Here is a 27,615-nt window from a genome sequence, read left to right as displayed (position 1 = left end):
TGTGTGTGTTTTGTGTGTGCGTGTTTACGGAGCTGTCTGTGAGGTAGATGGCCTTGGCTTTATGATGATAACACTCACTGAGGGCGTTCAAAATCAATCAAATCCAAACCCAAATGCTCGCCTACCATCTCCACATTCTGTTTCAAAGGTTGATATTGATTATTCCAACCATTCTTGCCTTTTTGGAGAGGGGGGGGGGGGCAGACAAAAGAAATGGAGAGATGATAATGCAATTATGGGGGGGGAGCCTTTATAGACTGGGCGTTAATGCTTTAGAAGAGTGGAAGTTGAATGTCAGAGATAAACAGATGTATTATCATAACCTCCATGAGTAGGCTCCTGACTCGCCAAGTAAGGGACTGTACACAAATTATTATCCTTCTCCTAATAAGAATTTGTTAGTTCTACTTTTTTGGGAGAGAAGAGGGTCTTTTATTTATTTTTTCTTCACCCATAATATTTTCTATTATTTTTTGTTATATTTGGAAAATATATATGCATAAATATCTATCTATATAGATAGATGTAGATATGATATAGACAGGGGTGAAAACATTGCTGTGTCCTACAGCACAGAGCTGTTGCTTATCTCTGGTTCGTTCATTTGGTGGCAATAACCTACTTATCGGTTCTCTATTCAAAAATAGAGATTGGCTGTATTTTCTGCTCCATTTTCTTGTGTTTGTTATCAATATATTACTTGGAGATATTGGAGGGAGGGTAGCGAAGGAGTGTTGACCCAAAGAAAACAAAAATATATTAGTTATGCGCACACCATTGCATCTAAATAACTTTAATACACTCCCCAAATATTTTGCACACACACCCGCTGACCCAATAACAGCTTTAAGCACCCTCTCTCAAACCATATCACATCATAATCTGGTCTCTTTGGTTTGTTTGCAATACATCTCCTCAATAAAAGAAACCGAACATTCATAAAAATCATATTAAATCTATCAGTCACCGTAAAAAGCCACAAACCATGCTGGAAATTACACTGAAGCACTTCGTAATAACATTAAGGAACTTTTATGGCTTTACACAACTTTTACTCCGCTTCTATAAATAGTCTGCTGCTGTCTTCACAAGAGGCCACGACCATCCACTTATCATCATCAGAAACCGGATGAGACAAATGTCTGCACTCCTTCCTGTCACCACCACAGACTCTGATCACAGATCTCCACTGGGTGGCGCTAAAACACCAGCCCAGCGCCCGCAGCCTTCTCTCTCTCTCTCTCTCTCTCTCTCCGGCTGCTCTCGCGTCCCTCGGACGTCTCAAATCCGTTTCTCCAACTGCACGAAGACGTTCCCCAAAACAACTGCAAGCAGTAACTGGCAGGAGGATTGTAAACTAAAAAATAAATAAATAAATAAATAATAAAGATCACACCACGCTCGAACCCAGAAACTATGAGTGGCCGTCCGGCGTGTTGTCCAGCTGCTGTGGCGCTCTGGCGGATGGGAAGTTGTGAGTCAAAGCCGGAGGACCAGCAACTTTTATAGACTTTCAAGTCCACCGCCTGCAAGGAGCCAGCAGCACCAGTTTAGACTACTTTTAAGCACGGATTGTGCGTCTGGAGAGCTTTGAAATTAGAAAAGTGTTTTTAGGTAATGTGTTGTCCAGGACGTCTTGAAGCGACACGGAGATGGCATTTCTGGTTTTTGTGGTTGACAATGGAGAATAAATGAAAGGGAAGCTTCAGGGGATTAATTAACAGCACAACGACAGGTAGGTTGACGTACCCCGAAAACATCACAATTTTTCCACTCTAAACTCTGTTATTTGTGTTTACATCGTTGAATTGAACGGAAATGACTGAATTCAAACAATTCATAGTGGGAATTTCTAAAACCGAACAGCTCACGTGTGACTGCGAAATGGCCAAGCAGCCAAACCTATGAATAAACTAAGCTCATCGATTGGAATATTGATTGTTTCCGCTATGATAAATACTTATTAGCTCGTGAGACAGCAGCAAGCCACTGCAAAGTAACGACTTAAAAGTATCGTGCAGGTGTAGCTGTAAGCTGGGAAAGGTACACACTGTCTGGATTCAGAGAATATCAGGTCTGTGCTGCGACATGAAATCAGCAATGACTACTTAAATTAGACAGAAAGCAAGTTTTCCCTCCGAGGGATCTGTCTGTTCATTTCAGGTGTTCAAAGACGCTGAAGGAACTCTCTTCCGTGTGCAAATACAGAGAGAAACTTTTTTTCTTTTTTTTTTTTCTTTTTTTTAGAAATATTTCTAAAATGCCTAAGTGATGTGTGTGTGTGTGTGGTTTCATTGGCATTCAGTTCAGTTCTTATCTGATCACGGCTTCAGAAAAGAATCCAAAATCTTTCATCAGTTTAATGGCTCTTGTGAATATCTATCTGTCTGTCTGTCTGTCTCTGTTTCTCATTCCTGTATCTAAACATTTCGTTCAGCCGTACCTTGGTATAAGTAACCCTAAACGTGAACATGACTCAAGCTTTACAGCCAAGTCAAATCACGCTCTGAATTGGGACCTGAAGCTGAATTCACATTGCGTGTCCTCCATCAGTTTGATTACCCTCAACTCCAACATAAAGATGATAAAAAAGCAGCTCCGGCTGTAAGCGGCTTGTTTGTGACTTAAGAACAGTACCATGCTCTTATCTTGTTGGATTATGTTGAGAAGACACGGATGGAGTCCCTAATGACAACTGGCTCTTGTATATGCTGTCAGCAGCTCTCCACACAGACTGTAGATATTTATGATTACGCTTTCACACCACTGTGAATATTTCTCTTTCTACAACCCCTCCCCCTCCCATTTCCCATCCTTTTTTTTCTATCCTGGTCTGTCTCCTTGTTCTTTTATCTGCCCTTCATCCCCTTGACAAGCGATGTGTGGTCAGCTGTTTTTTTTTTCTTCCCCTCTTCCCTCAATTAGTGCTATGATCGCATTTCATCCTGCAGAATATGGGGATGGTAATAACCTTACACTCCTATTGCAGGGTGATACAATTCTGCTGTGATTAATTGAAGTCCCCTCAGAGAGTCAGAGGAGGTGTAGATCTTCCCTCTCATGCTCACTGACAGGCAAGCCATTATATTGTTTTATAGATTGCCGTCAGTAGCCCTTGAAGCTGCCTGCGGCCCGCCGTTGTTCTGGAGGGTTTTATTGCGTAGTGTTATTGGTTGGTATTGCTGACAGGCAGAGCAAAGGCCACCCTGGGATTACTGAAGATGGGATCCCTGTGACAGTTCCGCTGTATTCGACTGTAACACTGGAAACTTGGGGAGAAAATGTGTTCTGCGGTGCTTGTTGTTAAAAGTGGGAATTAGTTACAGAGCTAAAGGCTTGGAATAAAGTTTTGTCTGTACCTGTGAACACCTTGTCATCATAGCCTTGCCATACTGCACTGTGTCATGCACATTCTCAAATACGGTACGTAGTAAAACAAAAGTGGTTGCTTGTGCCTTTTTGGAGGTGACGAACACGCTCGATCTCTGCAAAATAACCAGAAAGTAGAGGTTTGACATATTAGCTGGCAATTTAAGTCGTGTGTGTGTGTGTGTGTGTGTGTGTGTTTCTTTTAAAACCACTACTAAACAGACATTGCAACAAACAGCAGAGCCTGAAGAAGGCAAAGCGCAGACTGAGGCTTTGGGAGAGTACTTGATATGCATGAGCCACCAGGTGATTTCCAGAGGAAGCAAACACCATGGATAAGAGGCTTGTCTCTAGTTTTAAGGAGCCACCTCAGGCAGTATTTGTGTTCTCCGCCAGCTTCCTGCTCACTCTGTCAGATCAATAGGGCATGATATGAGATTCTGACTTGTGTTTGCAGGCATGAGACAAAACAATACATTTTCGTTTTTGTATTCTACACACATATGTATGCACAGCCCAGTGGTAGCTCTACTATTAAGATAGCCTGTTGGGACTACTTGCCTTCAGAATGTCTCCATAAGACGCTGACATGTCTGCATTTCCTCATGTGTGGACATGCAAAACATATCTATTTATGCAGGATATATGTGTGACAGCCAAGTGTCTTGTCACAGAGAACACAGCACTGCACAGAGAACATAGAACCATAAGTTAACCATAAAATCCATGTATTGCATCATTTCAGAAAGTCTGTATTCACCACCAACCTTGCAGATTTGACTTAACAGAACAATAAAAAGTCAGCCATCTATCTACATGATTACACCCGATTTCAGCACCCTGAGATTCGCTGCTCAGTGGTGTTCATAGGCTAATGTGTTTAGAAAGCACAGTTTGTTCCACCTCTCAAAGCGCCTACTCGAGCTGCTGGGGTGAATCCATTGGGTGTTTAAAGGGAAATTCAAAGCCCCACCGTAGCGGACGAAATGCAGCATTGTTACGCTCGTGTGCAGCTCCGTCATGTACAGAAGACGAGGAGGAGGAGGAGGAGTGGGGGGAGAGCACATCCCATGTTTTATAGATGCCATTTAAAGGAGCATGCCCAAGATGGGCTGACTGCAATGAACTGTAACCGCTGACAAAACACCAAGACAATAAACAAACAAATTGGTTTCCTGGAAGCCAGCAGTGTCCCTCTCACTCGCCCTGGCTGATCCTTGCCGATGCGGCAAGCTACTTTTTCCTCAGAGATTAGGCTGTGAAGCACAACTCCATCTCTTATTTATTCCTGCTCATTTGCTGTGTGCATGTTTTGTTGTGGGTGTGTGTGTGTGTGTGAGAAAGAGTGTATGTTCACAGCTAAGTGTTTGTAGAAGTGAGAGTTTATGTAAATGATGTGTGTGCTGCATGTGTGTACAGGCTTCTGTATCTCTTAATGATCTATTAACATTTGTGTGTTGTGATGTCATTAAATTGAATCAGCTACTCCTGTTGTTCACTGTCATCCTCCAGTTCATATGACTCTATTGTGAAAAATAGGTCCTGACATCCATTTAAAAGCATCATTCCAACAGTGGAATAAGCTTTTCAATTTCTTAAATTGTTTTTTAATATTTTCTCTGCTATATCATATTGCATAAATATAGAAATGGGAAGTATTAGTTCTGTCCCCCAACACATTTTTACTGCAGAGAGTGTGAGTTGACTGCCCTTTGAAACACTTCTGTATGTCATGAAATCAGTCCGAACATGAACAGTTGTGTTCGAAAAGATCTGGCTCTCTGAGGAAAAAAGTCAAATGTACAAGTACACAAAAATCTAAGGTGAGACAGTAAAGAGGCTCTTAACTTCAGGCTGAAATGTTTTGTGTTTTTGTTGCCCTCTCTGGTTGAATGTTTCCAAGTCCATTTCACCTGTGACCACACCCACCTGTGATGTCACAGTGTCCTGGAGTACACTTTTGCATCATTGCAGAAAGCTGTTAACCCACTGGAAGTTAACATTTTTCAGGGGTTGATAAGTTACTCTTTAACATGCCAACATGCATTTTGGTAAGAAACATTCAACTTTTGATGTGTCCTGAAAAGTGAAAAGTGTGGATGCAAACTAAAGATTAGCCTAGATTCAGTTGATCAGCTGATTATATTTTATTTTATTTTTGTGTCATGCACAAAAAGTATCTAACCGTTATGGGTTTACAAGACACCGAAAAGACAGTTGCAGTGGTCAAATATTCCATTTAATTTAATTACAAAATTCCAGGTTATTTTACAGCTCAGACAAAAAAAGGTCGGCTTTCTATTCTAAGCTTAGGAAATAAAATATGCTACAAAAAAGGTTCCCCTCCTGAAGCACAACCCCAGCTTTATCATCCTGCCAAAAGAAATCATCATAAATAGAGCTTATTCTATCAAAAAATACATCCCTTATGTCCTTGTAGAGAGGACAACAACAAAACCAAATAAATGTTTTGCCTAGCTCATGTTCAATGTTCCTGAACCTGACTGTGCATATAGGACTCCTCGTCTTTTGTTTAGACTATACTTCACGTAAGCTTCTACACTATAGCTATTTTTCATGAGACAGTATGTTCATAAATTCCTATACAATATATCAACAGACCTTTCTTCTTTAACACGTGGAACATTTTGCTCCTAGTCTCGTTGTTATTACCAAGTAACCTGTTCTGGATGAATGACATATTGTTCAAATGGAATAAGAATTGTAGCTCTTCAGCCCAGGGATAACTGTGCAAGATGTCCCAAATTAAAAATGTTTTTAGAGAGTCTCTGATCTGATATCTTCACAAGTCCATTCCAAAGCCAAAGCATTTGACATCTCCTGTCTATTGGACTCCCAAAACAGACTGAATAGCTCTATGATGCACAGCGTTAGACCTCAGGACAGGACACATACATGCATTATAGAGACCAAATATGGAGTCCCAGATTACCACAGTGTTTAACTTTATTCAGTACAGATCCCAGTGCTCTACCTGCTATGGAGTGAGAACACTGACTGCTTCTTCAAATGCTCTCACCCAGTGTGCTCACCCAGCATCAAGCCAACATACTGATCAGCATGTGACAGAACCATTGAATCAAAATTAAAAACAACTGAACTTTGCTCCAATGGTTTTTGTCATTTCCAGCGCCACTCTGTGCAGATCTTTTTCATATTCTGCTAGTAAAACTGTATCATTTTGTCTAGTGCAGATCATCAGTCATGTTTGACTTTTTAGGTCATCAGATTTAGAACCTATCCACTATTTATCAATAAAACGTCAAAGATTATGATGAAAAGTCATTTGATCCGACTTATAAGCCCTGATCCCCCGACTGGGAACCACTGATGTACACAATCCTTTGAAGTGTATTCAGGTTTAGATTCACAGTATGTTGGTTTCAAAGGGATTCTTTTATCTTTCAAATGTATCAAACTGGATTGCCATATCACTTTTTGTGTTGGGGCGACACACACAAGCAAGCACTCCTTTTCCAAGTCCAAATAGTTCTGTCTGTTCTAAACATTGTCTGTATAATTGAGGAGTTGTGTGACTGTGCCTGGGAATTTCTTCAGCTGACTTTTCAAGTATTCTGGACACTGAGGACAATGAAGTTTGAGTGTAAACGCCTCAGCAGAGCTTAGGAATTTGCTCTTCCATGGAGTCGTTTTTTTGGCATCAGCTTTTCTACCAACCCTACTCTCTTTGTCTTTCCTCCTCCTCCAGTCCATTGCTTTGTTCCCTTTCCTTGAGGTAGTCAGCATTTGGCAGCTTTCACTCTCAATTTTGTGCCATTGCACTAAATTCCCATCAGCTCCTTCTCCAACACAGCAGCGAGGAACTCAATTCTCCAAGCCCTTAACCATTGGCCCAGTGAAAAGGTTGGGGAATTGCAGATTTTGAGAAGCCCACTTCTAAACCCTGGTTCCTGTTTTAGTAAGCTCTCTTTTTTTCTCTCTCTCACTCTGCCTCTCTCTCTTTTTCTCACTCCCTCTCTTGTGATGCCTGAGGGTCTTTTAGCAATATGTTTTTTTTTCCTCTCCTACCCTTTCTGGTATTGTTGTCAGGCTCCACCTCATGCCTGTAATCATTAGACTGCAATTTGAGTAGAAAATTACAATTACAGGGTTTAAAAACGAGCCTGTTATTTTCTATGCTTGTTATATCTTTGTTGAGGAAAAATGGAGAAAGGCAATGCTGTTGTGATTATAATTGAACAAATTGGACTAAGTAAAATTGGCAATTAATGTCAAAGGTCTCTCCATTTGCTTCGTACGGGAGGGCTGCTTTTTTTTGGTGACAGTTTCCTCTGGTGGTTTCTTAAATGATTTCGGTAGGCCCTTCTTGCCCCTGATCATGCAAACAATAGGAGGTGGGCTAAATGTTGTGACACTGTGTGGTAGCTGCTCAGATTTCTTCATCATCAGATCCCAGCAACTGCAGAGCTGAGGTCTCCAAAGCAGGCTCTTACCTTCCAAAGAAATGTAACCATATCATCAAAGGTGTTGTGCAAAAGCCAAAGTCTGAGCCTTGATCTAATGTAAGATGAAAGATGACAATGAGAAACAGAAATGTGGGTACTTTTGTTATCTCTCCACCATGATAGAATTAGTTCAGGGGTAGCTGCTGTTCATGATGTTCTTTCATCCATTTAAACATGCCCCCTCTATCAGTCAGTTATGTGCACTATGTACTTGTACTATAAATACATATGGCACATTTGGATATTCTTTTGCAGTTTGATTAATGAGTCACATAACATGACTAAATCATGCACCACAGAACTGTGTATGAAGGATATACCTTTGTCTATATAATTCTGTTGTTATTTGTGTTTATAAAGTTTTACCTCTCTTCTCTTCTTCTCTTCTTCTTCTTCTTTATATTCCTTCATGACTCTATGTAGTCTTCCACAAGACAAAAAAATGTGGTTAGTCTGGCATGTAAACGGCTGTGATTTAAATTGGTGCTGCTGAAATGTTAAAATTTCCCATTCACAGTCTCAGCCCTGAAATGTCCAGAGATCCAGGTTAAGGTTGCCTGTAGTGCAAGACGTGTACATATAAATGAATGTCCATTACATTCAGACCATGCCAAACAAGTTCACACAATTCTGATTAAGTCTGTCACCGCCAGATTAATCCCTCTGCATTCCACAGCATATCCGGGTTTTTAAATCTGGAGTCTGTGGTGACTTTCTCATGTTGGTGGGTTGGTTTTAGCTTCACCTGAAGGATGGAGTGACGGAAAAGACTGTGCCAGACCCTATGACGTTATAAGCACTTTGACACTGTTTGTGTCATTGCTCTCATTGCCAGAAGGGGGAGACAAAAGTTATGGCCTGCAGCTTTAAATTAACTCTTTAGTTTAACTGAGTTACGTATTCTGGCTGTTGTCAGTGCTCAACTGCTAACTGCAAAGTATGGGGCTGTAAAAGGATTTCTGCAGGCAGATCTTTACTGACTGACAGCATCATCATCATTGTAAAACAGCAAAAACAAGCAAACCTTGTTAATTTTGCAACATTTCACTTGGGAATCAATTTCACATTTGGCATTTGACATTGACATTTGGATTTATCAATATTAAAGGACAGTACTATGGGCAATAATAAGTTGAAAAAGAATTTACTGTCCTGTGCTTTGCTAGAAGATCTCTGACAGTACTATGCTGAGAGCTACGCCCAAACCTTGAAAGAAAGATAAAAGAAAAAAAAAAAAAACTGGACAGGATGTTGCCGCAATCAGTCAGGCTGCTTTGACATTTGATACCTGGGAGGGATGCACAGGTACAAGGGTTACATGTAACTCTGCAGAAACGCAATTCCAGTTTGATGCAGCTTATAAAATCAAAAATCCGAGAAGCCTACAATCACCATTGATCCTGTTATTGATTTTAAGAAGGGCAGCTGAGCACTGAGAAGTTGTAGTGAGGGGACAATTTTAAATGGGTCATTTTCACAACCCTGTATGAGTCTGTGTGAACATTTCTTAAGCTTAGAGGCTCTTACAGATTCCTTTATCATTTTCAGTCCTTCCTCTTGTGACAACTGCTGTATATGTACAGTGTGAGGCTTTTCCTGTTACTGCAGCACATTTCTGATGCTTAGATTGATGTCCTTTTTTTAGACCAGCATCAATTTTCAGATATAAAGCAGAATTATAAGCCTTGGGATGAAAAACAATTTTGTTCTCTCTCACTCCCTCTTTCGTCGTGCTTTCACTCTTTCCTTCCTTCAAACACACACTCACACAGTCTCACACACACTCATATAACTCCCTCCCCATGGTGTGTGGGGTGACTAATTTCTCTTGGGCTTTGGACTTTGGCCTGAGAGAGGTTGAGAAGGAGAAAATGAAAGAAAGAGGAAAGGCAGTGGTGCACTGGCAGCTCAGAGGAAGCCACCCACATCGAAGGAGCCTGATACCACCTCTTATCTCATCTTTTTGGCCGCCTGTCTGTCTGTTCTGTCTTAGAAAGCAGTGCGAGCCCAGAGCACCCAGCATGTGTGTAGCCTCTTTGGGACTGTATCAATTTGATCATTGTTTACTCCCCAGTTTCAGGTACTGGAGACACATCACAAGCAATGTGCTCGGTGCGCCCCTCTGTGAGGAGGAATTGAAATCTAAGCGTGCTGTTTTTGCATCCAATTTGAGCCATCTTTGCTTGATTCTCTGGAGTGGAACGGATGCCAGTCAGTAGGGCTTTGTTTACCCTCTGTATCTTGCTGACAACTGACTGGTATAAATATCAGCTCCTGTAGTGTCACACACTGTGCCTTTATACAATTTAATAAACATTGAACCTGATTTACGTTGTATGGCACTTACTGTATGTGGCAGTTATTTGAGTAAACCACAGCGTTTTACATCTGGCAGTCATTTAGTGTAATATTTACTCTCACAGAAATCTGTTCAAGTAAAGTGAAGTAGTTCAAAGAAAGGAAAGTACGGTAGCTGAAAAGAAAATGAGCGATACTACAGCTACAATTTCAAAGGCCAGAATGGAATACTTGCTTGACTATGACCGATTAACTGAGATTGTTACAGCAGAGATGTGGTAAATATGTCCCATAGAAAGTCAGCGGACTTTAGTGAAGAGAAAGTCTTGTATCACTTAGCAGCCCAACATGTCTGATGGATGCAGCTGCTTTCCATTAAGGTGGTGTCCCTCTTGTCATATGTCTGCTACAGTTTCAGTGTCCATATGAAGAATTTCGAAAAGCATCTTCAGTAGGGTCGCCACTAAATCTTTATTTGTCGATTCATCTGCTGATTATTTTCAGTTAATTATAAAAAGTCAATAAAATGTATTAAGAAATATATCATTTCCCAGAGCCCAAAATGATGTCTTCAAACTGCTTCTGTTGTCCAAAAAACTTTTTTTTAAAAAAAAAGTCAAAAGTTACATTTAAGAAGCGGGAACCAGCGAATGTTTCAAGTTTTAGATTGAAAAATGACTGAAATAATTAATTGATTGTCAAAATAGTTTGCATCTAATATTATTAATTATTTTTTGCAATTGATTAATCAACTAATTTCAAGCGTCCTCAAACTGAATCCAGCACACGCAGCTCATTGATGTTTGATGTGGTAACAGGTTCTTTGTGGTTGTACTTTGTTGTACTCTCATTTTCACTCACTTAAACACAATGTTATATCAACAATATCAGCTGTTGACCGATTCAGGTTGGGTCCATTAAAAATCACAGTTATTTTTACCCTAATTACATGTGCGACGTCTGTCCATTTTTGGTTTTAGATGCATGAAGTACTTTTGTTGGCAAGCTGTTACACATTACTGTGTACTGTGTACATTACTGAAAGAGTTGTCAACTCAAGGCAATGGTGAGGCAATCTCAAAACCCATTGGCTATCACCTGACAATGGTTAAGCCTCTAGGGTCAACAACTAATTGGGGCTTCCAATACGACCAGTGGATATCTGCCCAAGATTTCCTCTCTATCTCTGCGTTGGTCATTATATACAATTCTATTAGCATGGGCATTGGAGTTGAGAGATGATTTATCTCTATAAAGAGATGTCTGCATACAAATGCAGATTGAAAATGCCACTGAAAAGCTAAATCTTCAACATAGAATAACTGATGGGTTTCAGGGGGATGCATTTTGGTCAGTGTGTTCAAACTCTAAGTGACTGGTCAATACTAGTTTGAATACAAACAAACTACAGACAGAAACCAGAACTCTGATACTAAAACCTTGTCTCTTGCCTACAGATTCTCCATTTGTATGCAGAGATCTGTATAGAAATTGTGGTAGGAGAAACACACAGTGTATGTTTAAAGAAGGGCAAATGTAGTATTTCTTCTCTTTCTCTTCCTCTGTAGGAGAGAGGTGACATGAATACCATGAAAAACTAGTTTTTTTTATGTCTATAATGCTTATGTCTATAATAACAGCAATGCTTATATGGAAATTGAAATGAATAAGGAGATTTATATGCACTCATTAGCGAATTGCGAGTCATTTACTAATGTTAACTAATGTCATAGAGATCAGTTTGAAGCCGTTAACAGACAACGTGTTGGGGTGCTCGCTGGGAAAGCCAGATGGTTAAAGCACATACTTGCATGCTCTGTCCTCATGTCTACTGTCATGTATACAGTAAAAATGCAAAAGAAAAAGAAAAATGAAATTAAATAATTTTGTTGTTCAACCCATTACATTTTGGAAAATGGCTGAAGAACATCTGGACCAAATTAATTTATTAGTGACTGCAGATTTAAAGGCTCATTAGAAAGTGACAAAGAGAGAAACCCATTACCCTCATGACACTCAAGTCTGAAGTTACTAATGTTAGCATGTCATTAATAAAGGGTCATGTTTTATCACCGTAAGATAAGCCATTCAGTCTGCAGTTCGAAATGTTATTATGTCAATAAACACTCACAGGTGTCTACATTTTTCAGACAGGAAAGTCAGGCAGCTACAAACATTTGTGAGTCATTAATAGAGGTCTTCATGATAAAGAGAGCCAGCTACAGAAAACAAATGCTATGTTGAAGGAGGATACATATAAACTCAAACCACCCTGATGAAACCCATATTTTAACTAGTTTGAACTGCTGAATGAAAAGTTACCAGAATGTGGTTATGCACAGCGGACAGAAAGAAATGATGGTTTCCTCTTGTTATTCTGGTTCTGGTTAGATATTTTGTGATAGACTGTCATTGTGTGGCTTTAACACACAGAAAATTAGGCAGAAATTGTATTTCATTGTATTAAAAACAAGGCCTTATTTTCTACTGTTCCACTGTGTCTGACGACAGACATGTCAAAGCTAGTGTAGTACTTAGCATGCACTTATGTCACCCCACTAATAACGTGACTTAGCAAGTTTTACTGACACAGAACACCTTTCTGCCTCATGATTAGAGACATAATGGGGGTACTTCTGCTGCCATTTACTTCCTCCCTCTTGTACATCTCTTAACACCTCTTCCCCTGGTCCTAATTCATTTAAACATTTAAAAGAGGGACTTCAATTATTCATGTCCCCCAGTCGTTTGTGGCCCTGGCCTGATCTCCTGCGGCACCCTGGTTCAGAGTGTGTCTGGATGGACACATTCCCAGGCTTCTCATTAATTGATGCCTCGGTTGACGCCAGAGGTCTAATGCACTCTCACTCTTGCTTTCCCTGATAATCCAGCATGTCGTCTCCTCCCTCTCTCACACCGTGGGTGTGAGGGGTTTTTTGCAGAAATGTCATGAAGTCATGCTAAAAAGGTTCAAAGGGTGTCTTCACCCTGCTGGCTTGCTAAGAGGAAAGACCATGTTAGACAGGGGGCTGGATCTGAAAGGAAACTCATTTTATGGCCAGACTGCAGGAGTCAAGACTGGTATAAGTGGACTTTCTGTTCTTCAGTCTCTTAACTTCTGTCCTTGTGCGTGTCTCCCCATTTTCTCCGTCATTCAGCTCTGTAGGCTGTGTGGGTGGTGGATACTGGATATGGATACCTCCTCTGTTGCCTAATTTAAAGAGCAGTGTGTACCAGAAGGGAAGGTTCAAGGGTGTCATTATATTTAACATTCACCACAGAGAACACAAGTGAAGTAATTAAGAACTACAGAAGAATACAAGAAAGACTGTCAGTATTTTCCACCCATTAAAGAGCGTGGATGAGTTTGCTTTTTGCAAAACACTTTACTTCATTTCATTCTCAGCATTTTTACATATTATACAGTATATATTTACATTTATTTGAAGAAAATGCACACCATAAGAAACTACTTCTTTTCTTATTTTTGGCAGGCCACCAGTTTACCACATAAAGCGAAGGTATTCAACTCACAACAAGTGCTGGAAAAAATGAACTAACAAATCTTCTTTGATTATTTCCAGGAAGCATTCACTGCCTTGCACATGCATGAGTACAACACTGACAAAAGCTCCTGCCTTTTCCTGCCTGCTTGTCTTTCTTATATTACCAAACTCACTGGCAGCAACCTAAATGGAAGCATAACAACGTTAAACAGTGCTACAAACTCATTCAAGCTCTCTGTGATGAAGTTTAGGTTGCTTTAAGCAGTGCCAGTGATGACTGAATATTTTACCCTTGGAACTTACCGTAGGTGTATGTTCCCACCGCTGAGACCCTTCAGCAGGGCTGGAAGTTACATTTATTGTTAATACTGCAACAAAGTATACATGTGTATGCAAAGTCACATGAGAGTACACGTTACGAATAACTGTGTTAGATGAATCAAAAGAAATAAGACAAGTCAGCAGCTGCAGCAGAGAAGAAGCAGATTGTGGAGGACTTTGCTGTGCACAAGGCTTGCAAAATCATGTTCAGTGAGGTGAGCACGAGTAAAGTCACTGAATGTTGTTATTCTTTCTCCAGAGGAGAGCATCAGTGAGTAGCGGCTGTGTATGTGTGTGTGCTACGTGGTATGCAAAAACTGTGGGTTCTGTTTTTGCTTTGAAACATGCATGTGACGTGCAGTTGAGCCTATAATATTGATAAAGCTATTCTGTTTTTTGCCTTGGTGATGTTTTATTCTTCTGTTAACGTGGCAGGTTATTTGACTGTATGTAGTTTCATTTAGCTACGCCCCCTTCTTATTTATTGCCATTGTTTTTGTCCTTTTTTTCTGGTACATTTTGATTGTTGCATAGATGATAATCAGTTGTATTCACAGACTGCACTTGTCTGTCCATAGACAAGGAATACATTGTGTGTTCAGACAGATGCTGTGCCACTAGTTTCTAGATTGACAGGTGGATGCATTTTATTTTAATGATATGACAGACTATTTAAAGTGCAAAGTGTATATAGTGTGTGTATATATATATATATATATATATATCCAAGTATAAAGAAACAGAACCAGAACAATTAACATAAGTACAGTAAAAATAAAATGAACTGTATTTGGCAACAACATTTTTGAGAAGTGTTCCTGAGCCCATCTATTAATATCCTTTATACAATCATGGGTTTCTCATAGTTACCTCTGTACCTACTAGTTTGAAATGTGCTGCTGGCATCAAATTCAGGACTATAAAGACGCTCAAAGAGTGCATACCTCCACCAAGAGCAATCATCCACTCTATGATATGCACAATGTGTCACCTGTCTGCACGGTTGTACAGAGGTGTGTGTGTGTTTAATTGTGCTTTAGAACGTAACTATGGCGAAACAATGAAACAATCAGGAAAATAAGGGGAAGACGGACTTTATTATGTCCCTCCTGTAAATGCACCTGTTTGGGGGCGGTGTCATTCGGTGCCATGTTGGTTTTGATCCTTCTGATAGGCTGCGTCACTAACATCCTCCTCCTCCACACACTCTGCTCACTTGCTGTTGTGAAAATGGAATTGCAAGTGAAAAAAATTCAAAACACAAGTTGTGTTTTATAAAAAATGTTTCACTGACAAAGAAGGTTTTCAGGCCAGACACTACGAGAGAGAAACAGAAAGAGGCTGGACAATCCAGTGTGTGTGCAGCTGACTCTGCTAAGACCAGGGATGGAGAGAGAACTGAAGGAAAAAGCATAGTGAACAGATTAAAACAGTTTGTGAACATACACTAAAATAAGATAGGAACTATAATCACAATTGAAGTGAATCGTGACTCACGTACTAGAAATAGGGTTGTGTTTTCATGTTCATTAGAGGACTACTGCCATGACCTTTGCACTTTGATGGCAAACTTGAGAAAAAAGATCACAATTTGAATCATGGATTTTGAATGCAGCTAAGGAGATTGTGATGGTACCACCCACTCCTACTTTCAGTGCTCCAACACAACAAACTGTTTCCCCGTCATCTCTCTTTCTCTCTCTCTCTCTCTCTCTCTCCCTCTCTCTCTCACTCACGGTGTCTTCCTGCAACTGACTGGAGCAAGCCAACGGTAAAGATAACCATTTTGTTCCTCTGTCGTCTCTCTTTGAATAACAATTGGAACTGGTCAGTGGCAAAAAGAGCCATTTTGTGGCTGCCAGTACAGGAATGAATTCAACAACTGTTGTTTCCGTACTCACACACGAAAACATGTGTCCAGGGTGAGTAAAAGTAAAATTACCCTTTAGCTAAGGATTGATATTTTCGCTGTCTGTATATATTTTTTGGAGACATGTAGAGATAAAAACTACATATAAAAAGCAAAGATTTGACAATGGGAAGTGAGAAAAATAAATCTTCTTTTTCTTTCATTTTTCTGATTCCTCAGAGGTGGTCCCTTGGTTGGAAATCACTGGTAAATAGCTTTTAATAGTGGTTTTTACTAGCTTTTTTGTGTCATTATTAGGTAAATTTCCTTTTAACTGTTACTAACAGTGTGTGCCTCAGCTGCATTTTTGATGAATGGATTGGCTTCATGGGATGTTTGTTTTGATTTTTAGTGCTTGACCTTGATAACAAGCTGTATCCAAAAAAAGAAAAAGAAAAGAAAAGAAGAAGAACTCTTGACTCTTCAATGCTTTTGCCTCAGAAATACAAAGGCTGCAATACAAGGGCCTGTCATGGATGCCTGAGTGCCAGCCTGACCACTGTATTAGAACTGTGCAAGAAATCAATTCAGGAAATATAGAGGCAATTATTTTGTCTCCCACATTCGCTGACAAAGTAGCAGCTAAGCGAGCCAAGAAGAAAATACAGAATTAAAGAGAAGAAAATAAATAAGTCTTTACTGTGTTGTTTGGAGACTGTATATAGAACATGTGGGTGTTTTGAAATCACATATACCTCTGCAAAGCAGCTGTAATTAATGAGGACTGTGAATGTTATTGATTTGCTGAAGTCTATACTGATATTTTACCATGTGTGTGGTAGGAACATGTCAAAAATTTAAGATCAGGCCAGATTTTTTTGAACTCATTGTTTTGTGTGTTTTTGTGTTTATCCTACTGTTGTGTAGAGAGTCAGGACTTTGTGATGGGTCTTTTGGGTATATGAATCATGCACAGTATACTTATGTCCATGACACCCTCATCCATATCTTTTATTAATCAAAATGAATTCCTGATTGATTGCCCCTTTCATTTACATTGCATTAACTGTGTGTGTTATGGCATTTACTCACGAGTCAGATCTCAGAACCTCATTACGCTCACTGGTCTCTCATGCAGAGCTTTTCAGCCTCTTATTTTCCTGTCAAATGAGGTGTGCAAAGATCAGCTGTAAGCCATCAGCAACAGAGGCCAAATGGAAGGGTAATATACTCCTCCTTATGCAAAGATGCACAACTGCGATCTGTGTATTAGCATTTGGGAACAACTCAAACCTCATAATCCTCTGGATAATTAAAAAGGGCACTTTTCCCCCTGTATGGCCTATTATCTGCAAATGAAGTCTATAAGAAGTGAGGGAGAGACAGAGGATGGAAGAGACAGAGCTGATAGTGTGACAGTTAACAGTTTGTGGAGCCTCCATAGAATTAATGATGTGAGACTTGACAGACAGTAATTCTAAGTATTAGGATATAGCATATCTTACCCTGAAGGCCCCTTGGGCACCACTGGGACTACAGAGCTGGACATGGCCTAGACATTTGCATTACACCGAGAGTTGTGAAGGCATTTTCCCTCATAGTGCTGGAGCGAAGAAAGAGAAAACCTCAGATAGAGCATGTCCTTTCCAAGGAGCATGTTCTATGACACAGCTGTAAGAATCTGACAGAACATCATCCTGACCGCTGTGAGGAGAAGCATAAATCTTCACTGAAACTGGAAGAAAGTGGGGAAAAAAGTATCTCACTGCTAATGAACTGTGATATGTTATAGAAGCTGTCTCTTCCATCTGTTCAGAAAAAGAGATGGAAAAAAAACTGTGAGACTGCAGCAGCAAAAGATGACCTGCACATGGATAAATAAAGGTTAATACATTCAGCTTTTTCCTGTCAGAGAGCCTCTTGTGATGCATCACTATACAGCAAAAACACCAGACACTGAGAGTCCAGTGGTCTGTTTTAAGACAAATATCTAGTTTTAGAAACATATTTCATGTGAGCTTATAATTATAGTAACCCCATAAGGAAAACTATGCTTTATTATTCTGGCCATCATTTCTTTCAATTATGGTGACCTGATACACGCCAACAGAATTGCTGAGATGTGTGAAATTACTGAAAATCAAATTTCATCGCATTCACATAGACAGAATAAGCAACAAGTAAAGTTGAAATTATCATGAAATAAAAACAAACCCTTGTGTTAGTCAAACTCACGTGGAAGAGAAGCGAAGGCAAAAGGTAAAATAAAATTTACTCAAACTGCCTGTCTGACATCAAAGTAACAGCCTGCCAAAGCTTAGTTTCAATTTTACTTCCAATTAACACCTTAGCTGATCTGGCCAAGCTCTCTGCTTGCTTACTGCTCATTACTTTTGCATATACAAGCTTACCCATGAACCCATGGTTAAAGTTAGGAAATTAAAACCCAAATAACAGTTTCTGAGTACTCCAAAGAAACTCCCTTAAGAAACCTCCTTAACCATTGGGTAAAGCTGTCCCTGCCGTGATGAAATCAACTCTGACTAATCAACCAAAGGTCTGGTCACCATGTCAATAAAACTGTAGATTAAGTCACATAATGTTGTCTTAGTTAATACTTGCCCTGAGTCAAGTAAAGTAAACTCTATAATATAAACTTACGTACACGTTTCAGTCTTTGGCCTATTCTCTGTAGTGTGCTCTTTATGTGATAGAAACATTTCTTCATCAAAGGCCATATGATGTGGATATGTTGGCTTTGAGTGTGCTTCTCCTTATATCTCCCATAGGTTTCAATGGAACTGGCACCAGTGCCTGGCACCAAGGGCTTCTTTGGGATTTTGGTTTGATATCATGACCCTTCCTTCATTTTTCGTTTTGTTGCCACCTATAAATGGTCAGCTGTTAAGTCATCACATTTTCATGACCAAATAGGCAACAGTTAAAAGAAATAATTAAAAAAACATCTTTAGTTGGCCTTTTATTTATTAAGAATTTAACACAGTTAAAAAATGTACTTCATTTCTTTCATCACAATAGTCCAGGTGTTCGGTTTGATGAGAACTTTTCACTGGCACCACCATGGCGACGGAAGTAAATCCCACTTGTCATCTTTTTTGCTAACTACTAAATTCTGATGGAACATTAGCTGTTGGCTTTTCATTAGTAATTATCTTCTGAACCTTTGTGTGGTATCTATTCTCTTTCATTTCTCATCTGCCAGGAATCTCAGTTTTGTTTCCAAGAATATTGTTGCATTGATCATGTGTGTTTTTTGAAGTACATACATAATCCTGTGTTCATTATTAGTGTAGATGAATATATGTGTCTATGTGCGTGTGTGGGAAGCACAAGGCTTTGCTTACAAGCGCCCTGGTGGTTGAGTCCTCTGAAGGGGTGGAGCAGACACTGAGCTCAGACACACCTATTCATCACTTTGAAGCAAGGAGTTCATTAAAATAGCCCACACAGCCTCCTCTGTGGCTCCTGAATCAGAGCCAGCCTCCCATGCTAAACAAACAGGGTCAAAATGTGATTTCACCACTTGTTCATACGGTTCAGCAATAACATGCTGAAAAAATCCTCCACATAGAAAAGCTGTTGGTGGCTGTCTGTTGAGGCAAATAATTTTATAAGACATATAAGACACATCTGAATTTTATTTAGCCACAGGGTGTTTACTCCTGTTTCTACCAAGACTCGAGTATTGTTCTGGGAGGCACACAAATACATAGTTAATGTTTTTCCTAGAACAAATCAAGGTCCCAGTAGCTAATAGCTCTTGTTGTGCTGGTGGCTTTGTATTGATTTTTAGAATCACTGTTCCATCAATCACTGTCATCGATCATATTAGGGCTTCAAGAAAGATATGGTCATGTGATTGATAGTTGACCTAGACCAGATATTAAATATTGTAAATATGAGGTTTTGGTGTCAGACAGGTACTAAATCTCCACTTTGCACCAATGTTCAACATTCCAGAGGAAACAGATGGAAAAGTTCTGTATTCACTCTCAATTTTTTTTTTAAATTTTATTACTCCAGAATTTGTGAATCTACATCCATACAAATAAAATAAAATATATAAAAATCATATTTAACAAAGAAAAACAGATCTTCCAAAACCTTTCTTTGGTGCTGCAGTAAAAAAAAACAAACAAAAAAAGACATATTATCAAAACAAAAAAAAAACACAAAAAGAATGTCCAGTGACTCTTTAAACTTCTAAAACCACAGTATGAGTGCAGCCCAATCACAGCCTGAGGTATTCAGTTTCTTACTCAGTGCATTCAAGTTTAAAAAATAAGAAGTATAAACCAACTCCCCAAAATGCCAGCTTATGGCTTGTTCAAAGGTTACTGAAAGAAAAGTGAAATTTGTAGAAACTGACATATGGCGAACGTCACTGATGCAGTAGGCTATTTGCTGCAGAATTTGTTCTGTAACCAGAGGCCTGCTCTTTGAAGTCCCATGTCTATATAGCAAGTATGCATACCTTGTGTTTGTTTTTTTATGTGTATTTATATTTCCAAATGGCTTGTACATAATGGTTATATGTACCATATATTTCTCTGTATGTTTGTTTTGGCTCTCGATGTAGGTACATTGAGGAAACGCTGAAATTTCTATGTGCAGTATTACGTGTTGTTTTTTTTTTTTTGTTTTTTTTTAAATGTGAATGAAACTTGAGAAAATATCCCTCTTTTAATCTTTGAGTAATAATACATGATGACTGCACTGCAGCAACTGTCTAAAGTATACAAAATTCATAACAATCTTTGCAATTTTCAGCAAAACATAGGCCTACTTGAGCAGACTCTTTCAGATTCATCACTCTGGCCATCACTGTGCTTTTCTCTGAAACTGTAAAACTATTTTAGTCTGTCCTCCACAAACAATTCAGGCAAATTTTCAAATTGCCAAAAATTGAGGCCACTGTGCATCATAATGCTTGTCTGCAAACAGTACTGTAGACAGATACAGCTAATTGTCACTAAATAAATCTTTAATGAAAAACCAATATCATGGTAGATGACGTGTGGTAAACTTCAGAATTAAGTCTCAAAAAATACATTTTTGACAGTATTTTGACTGCATTTTTATTTCAGTCACTGGGAAATGGAGCATCTTTAAACACCAGTGTGTCATGTATGGAACAATCAATCTTTGTAAAAATCAGTTATTATTATCAACTGTGTTGTCAGAATTTTGCATTTTTCTTGATATTTGAACTTTTGACACGAGCTTGAAGTCTGCCTTTACATGTAACCCTGGTGATGACCAAGGTCATATTGTCAACAAAACCATGACTTGTCCTTGGTGCTGGTTCAAGTCCTATGTGGTTGAGGATTGAACACCTTAACCTAATCAGTCAGTGTGCTGATGACTCTTTGTCCTGCATGTTATAGATGTCAAACTATTTGAGCGCAACTGATTCAAGTCATTAGCTCATCATCTATAGCTCTGTAGAAAGCTGATGATGACCTGTTCATTTGAATTAGTAGTGTAGTGTGCTAATCTTGGTCTTGGTCATGTGTTCTTGAAATCTGTGAAATTTTTTTTCAGATATCAAACACACTGGCCGAAGGGCCGAAAACATAACACAGACAACTTTTGGCAAAGGCAAGACAAACAACAAAAATTTGAAACTGGTGGTCGTTAGTCACAGCTCAACTATTCTTTGGCACATCATTGCATCATTTCCTGTTAGCACACAGTGGCACAGCACATTAATTTTTTGTCCACATGAGTGCATCTCAGTTCACACAGAGAGCCAACCAAACAGACAGTCGGTCAGATTTTGTTGGACCTCGTTTGCTCTGTGACCAATGGGCTTTTGGTTCTTAGTGTGTGCAGCCTCAGTGACCTCTGAAGTTATCCTCGACCATTTCTATAACACGTGACAGCCGCACATGCATCATTTGGCTCGGTGAGGGTTGCTGTGAAATAAAAATTAGGTTATATGTATTATTTCTTTTCTTTAATGGTTGTCAGGATCCAGTGTGATCTCTTCCCTTGTGAGTGAGCATCCTGTATGCATCATTATGTTTGTATATTATATATATATATGGCGAGTGTATGATGTATTCTGCGAGTGCTGTGTTCTGGTGTTCTTTCGTGTTTTACGGTTGGTGGATGGTGGTGCACCAGAGCACATGTGGCATTTAAATGGCCTTCTTTTTGGGAAGCAGGTGGCTGAGTGTGATAGATCATAGATGTCATCTCTGGCTCTGCTTTGTTCTGTATTAGAGGAAGCAGAATGAGTTCCTGCCTTTTGTGTTTCGGTGGCACATGTGTACATGTACAAGGACGTTTACAGGCACACACACAGAGCATCGTCATGCAAACGTTCAGATTCATGTATGTGTGTACTGTCAGAACCATACTTTTTCAAACACACACACACATCCCTGCAGGGAAGAGTAGACCAGCTATGATAAAGGAGAATTTCAGCCCTGAAATCCCACAGCACTACAGTGTCAGACCTTTCCTCCTCTCTAATGACCTGTAAAAGTCCACCAGCACAAAAAGCCAAAGTATAATGTAGTTTGATGTGGAAAACATTTTAGTCAGATGTACTACATGCTAATGCCTGAAATGAGACACGTGATGTTGAGCTCTCAGCCTGGTGTATCTTCTTCCAATATGCTCCTAGAACAGTAATGACTTTGCTGAACTGTAAAAAAAAAATGAAACTGAGTGATTGTAATTATGTTGCATATGATTTTTATATTGATGTGCGCCCTCACTTCGGGGGCCTGTTCCATTTGTCTTCTCATGCTGCTGCTCTTTTTATTCCCGGGGAGGAGCGAGAGCATTTCGAACGAGCCCACAGCAAACAGGGCTAAAAATAATGACTCTGTGGCTCTGTTTGAGCTTTGCTGCTCTTTGCCTTCCCCTCAGGAATAGCTCTCTAAATACACACAGCACTGAAGCCGCGGCACAGCTCTGGGCTGTCTGTGTGCCTTCTCAGTCATTTTCTTAAAATATCCAAAAGCTTTATTGATCTGGCCCCCGTCAGCCTCAGATGCATTAGATCTCTCCACTGCCATTTTCAATATAACTTCTGTATGTTTTTGTGTATGTGTGAGTGTTTTGTTTGCTCGGGCTTTGCAGACACTGAAGAAAAATCAAGCAGAGAGCCGCCTGCAAGCAGCTGAGAAAGTATGCTAAATTATTGTTATTATTAGCCCGTAATGACATCATCTCTCCAAGGAATGGTGAACGGAGTTTGTGAACAATCTTTCCAAAGCATCTGATTTCTTGTGCTGCCGTGTGTTTTGATAGCGCTCCCCACTGCTCACTTAATTTTAATCAAATGTTTACAATGCACTAACAGCTTGGAATTTTGTGTGTAATGATGATGCAAACTTAAACTTTGTTTGAAATGATTGCCTTAGACAAACTAATTAGTAATTAGTTAGTTATGAGAGGTGATACATTTATCACCTGTCCAATCACAGGCGGAGAGAGAAGCAGCGGGAAATGTTGATAATTGAGCTCCTACTGCTCGTTCTATCTATCGCTATAGATCATTGTGCCATATGTACTTATTCCCTTTTACTTAATTCACTGCTTTTATCCTTTTCTCTCCCTCCATTTATTTTTCACACTTTACTGTATATCCCCTCTTGTGTCCTTTATTGTTTCTAAATTACATCTACCAGATGCAACCAGCCAGAATGTCTTCTTCTCTCCTAAATCCTGAACCCTTTCATCCTTAAATATCTGCCTTCCTCCCTGACTCTATCTTCCTGTCTGTTTAATTCTTCATTTTCTGCCTCACCTCTCATGCATCTGCACTCCCTCTTGCTCTGTGAGCCTCACTCTCCCTGTGCGTCCTCTTGAGTATCACTCCTCCGGCTTCTCCCACACGTCTTCACTGAGAGGCATCACATATGGCCCTCTGGTCGGAGATGGAGTGTGTTTACTGTTCACTGGTGCTCGTCTCAGAGGTGTCGGAGACGTGTCGACCAGGGATCCAGCAGCCTCGAGCTCAGCTACTCAGTCTCTCTAAGATGTTAGTGAAGTTTCAGTGAATTTAGTTACAGTATGCTAAAGTTCTAAAGGTTCCTTCAGAATTACATTAATACCATGACCCATAAAGGAACATAATGCGTTAAAGGACAGTTTTCCGTGTTTGTGTGTGTGAACTATGGAGCTGAGACTGGGAAATGATTAGCCTAGCTTAGCATAAAGATGAGAAGCAGGGTGAAACAGCTAGCCTGGCTCTGTCCAGGGGCTTAATTATACCGTGAATACTCTAGCACCAGACACTAGCTGCCAAGAAATAGTCTCAGCACATAAGTTCCCATTTCTCTATTATAGAAATTATATTCAAACAAAATATTAATTTGCAAACATTAAAGGTGCTGCAGATATATTTTTGAACCTTTCAGATGAGCTAGGCAACCTTCTAACCGTATTTTGGCTGTAACTTTATATTTTGTGTACAGACTTGAGAGTAATATCAGTCTTTTCATCTAATACCTAATTTCCCAAAAGCTTTTAACTATTTTAAATGTGCTGTGCTTATGTTCTTCAAAGTAAGCAACAAGAAAGAATATTGTTGACATGTACAACATTCAACTCTTCACCAAGAATGAAAATTTGAGATGCACCTGCAAAGAGCACTTAGTTTTATTAAAAACTACTGAGCCTTTGTTTGAAGAAACAGTATAATAAATTATTTGCCATAAGCAAGTAAAACTGGTCATAGTACAGACCTTAATTACAATCAGTAAAAGAAAATGTGGCATGTATTCCAGGTCTTTGAGTTAAAGCATGGTGGACGAGCCTTAAAACCTCCTCATATTCCGAAACAAGAAAGTTATCAGAAAGACTCTTCACAGAACAAATGTTCATCCTTTGCTCAGCTAATTAAAAAGTTTTAGAGTCCATGTAAATGCAGCTTATGGTGGAAGTTTGAAGTGTTGAACTGTCTCCTTGAAGCTTCAAGGAGATTTTGTTAATGCAAGAATGCCTGGTTGATGCTTTTGTGGCTGTGCAGAACATTTTCCTCAACCTGTCTCGAAGAGAACAAACAGCTGAGGAACAGGAGCACAGAGATCACACCTTCATTGCCGTACTGAACTTGTTCTTTTCAGCTGAGGGCTGTATGTGTAGGTGGCAGGAGCAAAAGCAACTGTGATCGCATAATAAGGGTAAGAGAACAAGTGGATTTCTATTCAGAAAAAGAAAAATGACAGTCACACTCTTTAGTCAGATAACCACATCTTGTGGTTGCAATGCATTATGCACTAATAGAGGAGAAACTGGTGACTCTGACTAACACCTCCAGTAAATCTGATGTTTACTTTTTGTCATATTAAATGTTTCTACCATCAAACTTGTTTGTAGCTACAAATATCTAAATGCCATGTCACTGGCATTTTCCCAGGAAGCATGAAAAATAAACCAGCAAGCAAAATGATTTGCACAGGTGTATTGGTGGTAGCTTTTTAGAATCACTGTTAGATGATGAAATGAAGAATTTCCAGCTGGATGAGACAGAAAAAAACAAAACAAAAGCATGATATATTTTTGTCTGGTCAAATAACAGCAAATAAATAAATAAATAAAATTAAAAAAAAATTACAGTCACTTGTACATTCACTATTTTGCATTAGAATTGTAGTTGTAGTTCCACTGTCAGAATTTTCTTTAAATAAATGGTAGAGAAAGCAATAATACACAAGACTGCATATTAAAGAAGATCATTAGCAGCCTTGAACAGTTGTGGAGTCCAAGCTTGATTGGCTTACTCTGCATCTGGGCATATCGTGTTTGACAATGATAATTCTTAACCTGCTGTGAGTACCAGATGTTACGGATTTGTCAGTAATTCCATTAGAAGTGAAACTGAAAAAAAAAAGACTTGTGTATATCTTCTGTTGGTACTGAACAGTTTTAAGATATACTGGCATATGGCAGTGTCGGTCTGTAGTACTACTACTTTGGTCCAAAGTGAAAAATCTCAGCAACTTTAGGATAAATTGACACAAAATTTTGCCAGATATTCATGGTCCCCCTGAGGATGAATGCTACCAACTTTAGCACCCCCTGCAGGTCAGTATTAACATTTATCCTGTGAAATGTATTAACAGCTCCTTGATGGATTGCACTGATTGTTCTGTGCTAATTAGGAAATGTTAGCATGCTACTATGCTAAATTATGATGATGGTGGACATTACACCTGCTATATATCAACACTGTTCCCCTTTTTTCAGCATATTAGCATCCTGAGCTTAGCATTTAGCTCAAAGCACAGGTGGGGCCATACAAAACAAACAAACAAATAGACAAAAAAAGCCAAAACAAAACAAAAAACTGTCTCACATTGCAGATTACATAGCTGTTGACTCTTAATCTTGTTTTTCAGATTCCTCCTTTATCCTGCAAAAGTGGCCACTGCTGATTGTCCATATTGGTTTAAATATACTAAACTGTGCTGCAGACATTTTGAGACTAACTAACATCTGTTTGAAAATATATTTTGGTCCACCTCTGCTTTACAGAGACCGAACAAAGATTAAAAAGCTCTAACAACAGCCAGGAAATAGCCACGTCATGCCATTGATTGTGTGACTGCAGTATTAGCCTTGTCGACAGCTGTACTGGCTATGCCTTAACTAGCAGGAGGTAAATATTGCTCACCACTGGGGGCTGATTGCATATGTATATTTAATTTTTGGCCAGAAGCGATGCAGGCAGCTGGATGTCTGATTACCACAACTATTATCGCAAAGTATTACTCGTTGAGAGACCTGGAAAATGGTCTGTCCTCAAGTGACACCAGCAGAGACAGAAATGCAGAGCAGTTGTACTGTGGTGGTGTAGATGTTATGGGTCCTGTGAGTTTCATCCTTTTGCCGGCGTAATTAATTTATCTCACGTCACTTGTATTGTGAATGCCTCCTCCAGGCGATTCACCACTGCAGATCAAACTTTCTCTCTGTGCTCGCTCAAGCAATACCAGCTCCCTTTAACAGATTCTTCGCAGAGAAGATAGTCTGACAATAAAAGCAGATATTCATGCCCCGGCATAGCATTTTGTCAAAAGATAAAAGCTTCCCTCTATCTCCCTTTTTATCAATACAGAGGAACACAGTGTAAAGGCAAACCCCATTTTCTTCTGCACTCCGAATATCTCTGCAGTGCAATGTGGAGGGTGTCATCTGTAATGAATAGCCCTGAGGTAATTAGAAACACGCTGCTCTTCCAGGAGAAAAACAAGATGGTGAAAAAGTGATGATGAATAAATAGAAAGGAGTAAAAACAGAAAAGGATGAAGTAGGGATGGGCCCTCCTGGCTGTGAAACAGATGCCAGGGCTGTATTGTTGATACTCGGTGCTGTTTGGCTGAGGACACGGGGGGCTTCTGCCAATTCATTAACCAGTCAAGTAAGGAGGCTTCACACTGTCTCCAGCAGCACTCAAAACACCGCCTACATGTCTTGTCACTCATGAGCATGTTTGGGTGATAATGGGGTGTTTGTGTGTTTCTGTGTGTATTAAGTCTTATTTTGAGGGAAATTGTAGTTCAGTCTAATTCAGAACTATGAAGAATGATGCTGTCCATCATCCCTGTCACCTGCAAAATACATTTGTATGTTCTTTATTTGGCTTTTCTCTGTGTAGTTGTCGACTCCATCACCTTCTCTGGCTGTGTTTTGTTCAACACCAAGAAAAAAAGTTGGGTTTGCTGGTTGGGCACACAAGGCGCATGATAGCCCATAACACTGGAGACTGGGGTTGCAACCTGCATGTTTTGTCAGGTTTAGG

The 27,615-nt window shown here is 39.6% G+C and overlaps 1 protein-coding gene across 1 annotated transcript in view; it reads left to right on the top strand.

Annotated features, from left to right (window-relative positions):
• The first annotated feature begins 1,258 nt into the window (after positions 1-1,258).
• The window catches only part of tafa3a (TAFA chemokine like family member 3a), an 83,189-nt gene continuing 56,832 nt past the window's right edge, over positions 1,259-27,615 (top strand). Inside the window, exon 1 of the mRNA XM_046383111.1 lies at positions 1,259-1,735. The gene's annotated coding sequence lies outside the window, so the exon portion shown is untranslated. The remainder of the gene's footprint in view (positions 1,736-27,615) is intronic.

This window comes from Scatophagus argus, chromosome 3 (genome assembly GCF_020382885.2).
Source record: "Scatophagus argus isolate fScaArg1 chromosome 3, fScaArg1.pri, whole genome shotgun sequence".
Taxonomy (NCBI): Eukaryota; Metazoa; Chordata; class Actinopteri; family Scatophagidae; genus Scatophagus; species Scatophagus argus.
Note: the sequence above shows the minus strand (reverse complement) of the source record. Positions and strands in the feature narration are given on the sequence as shown.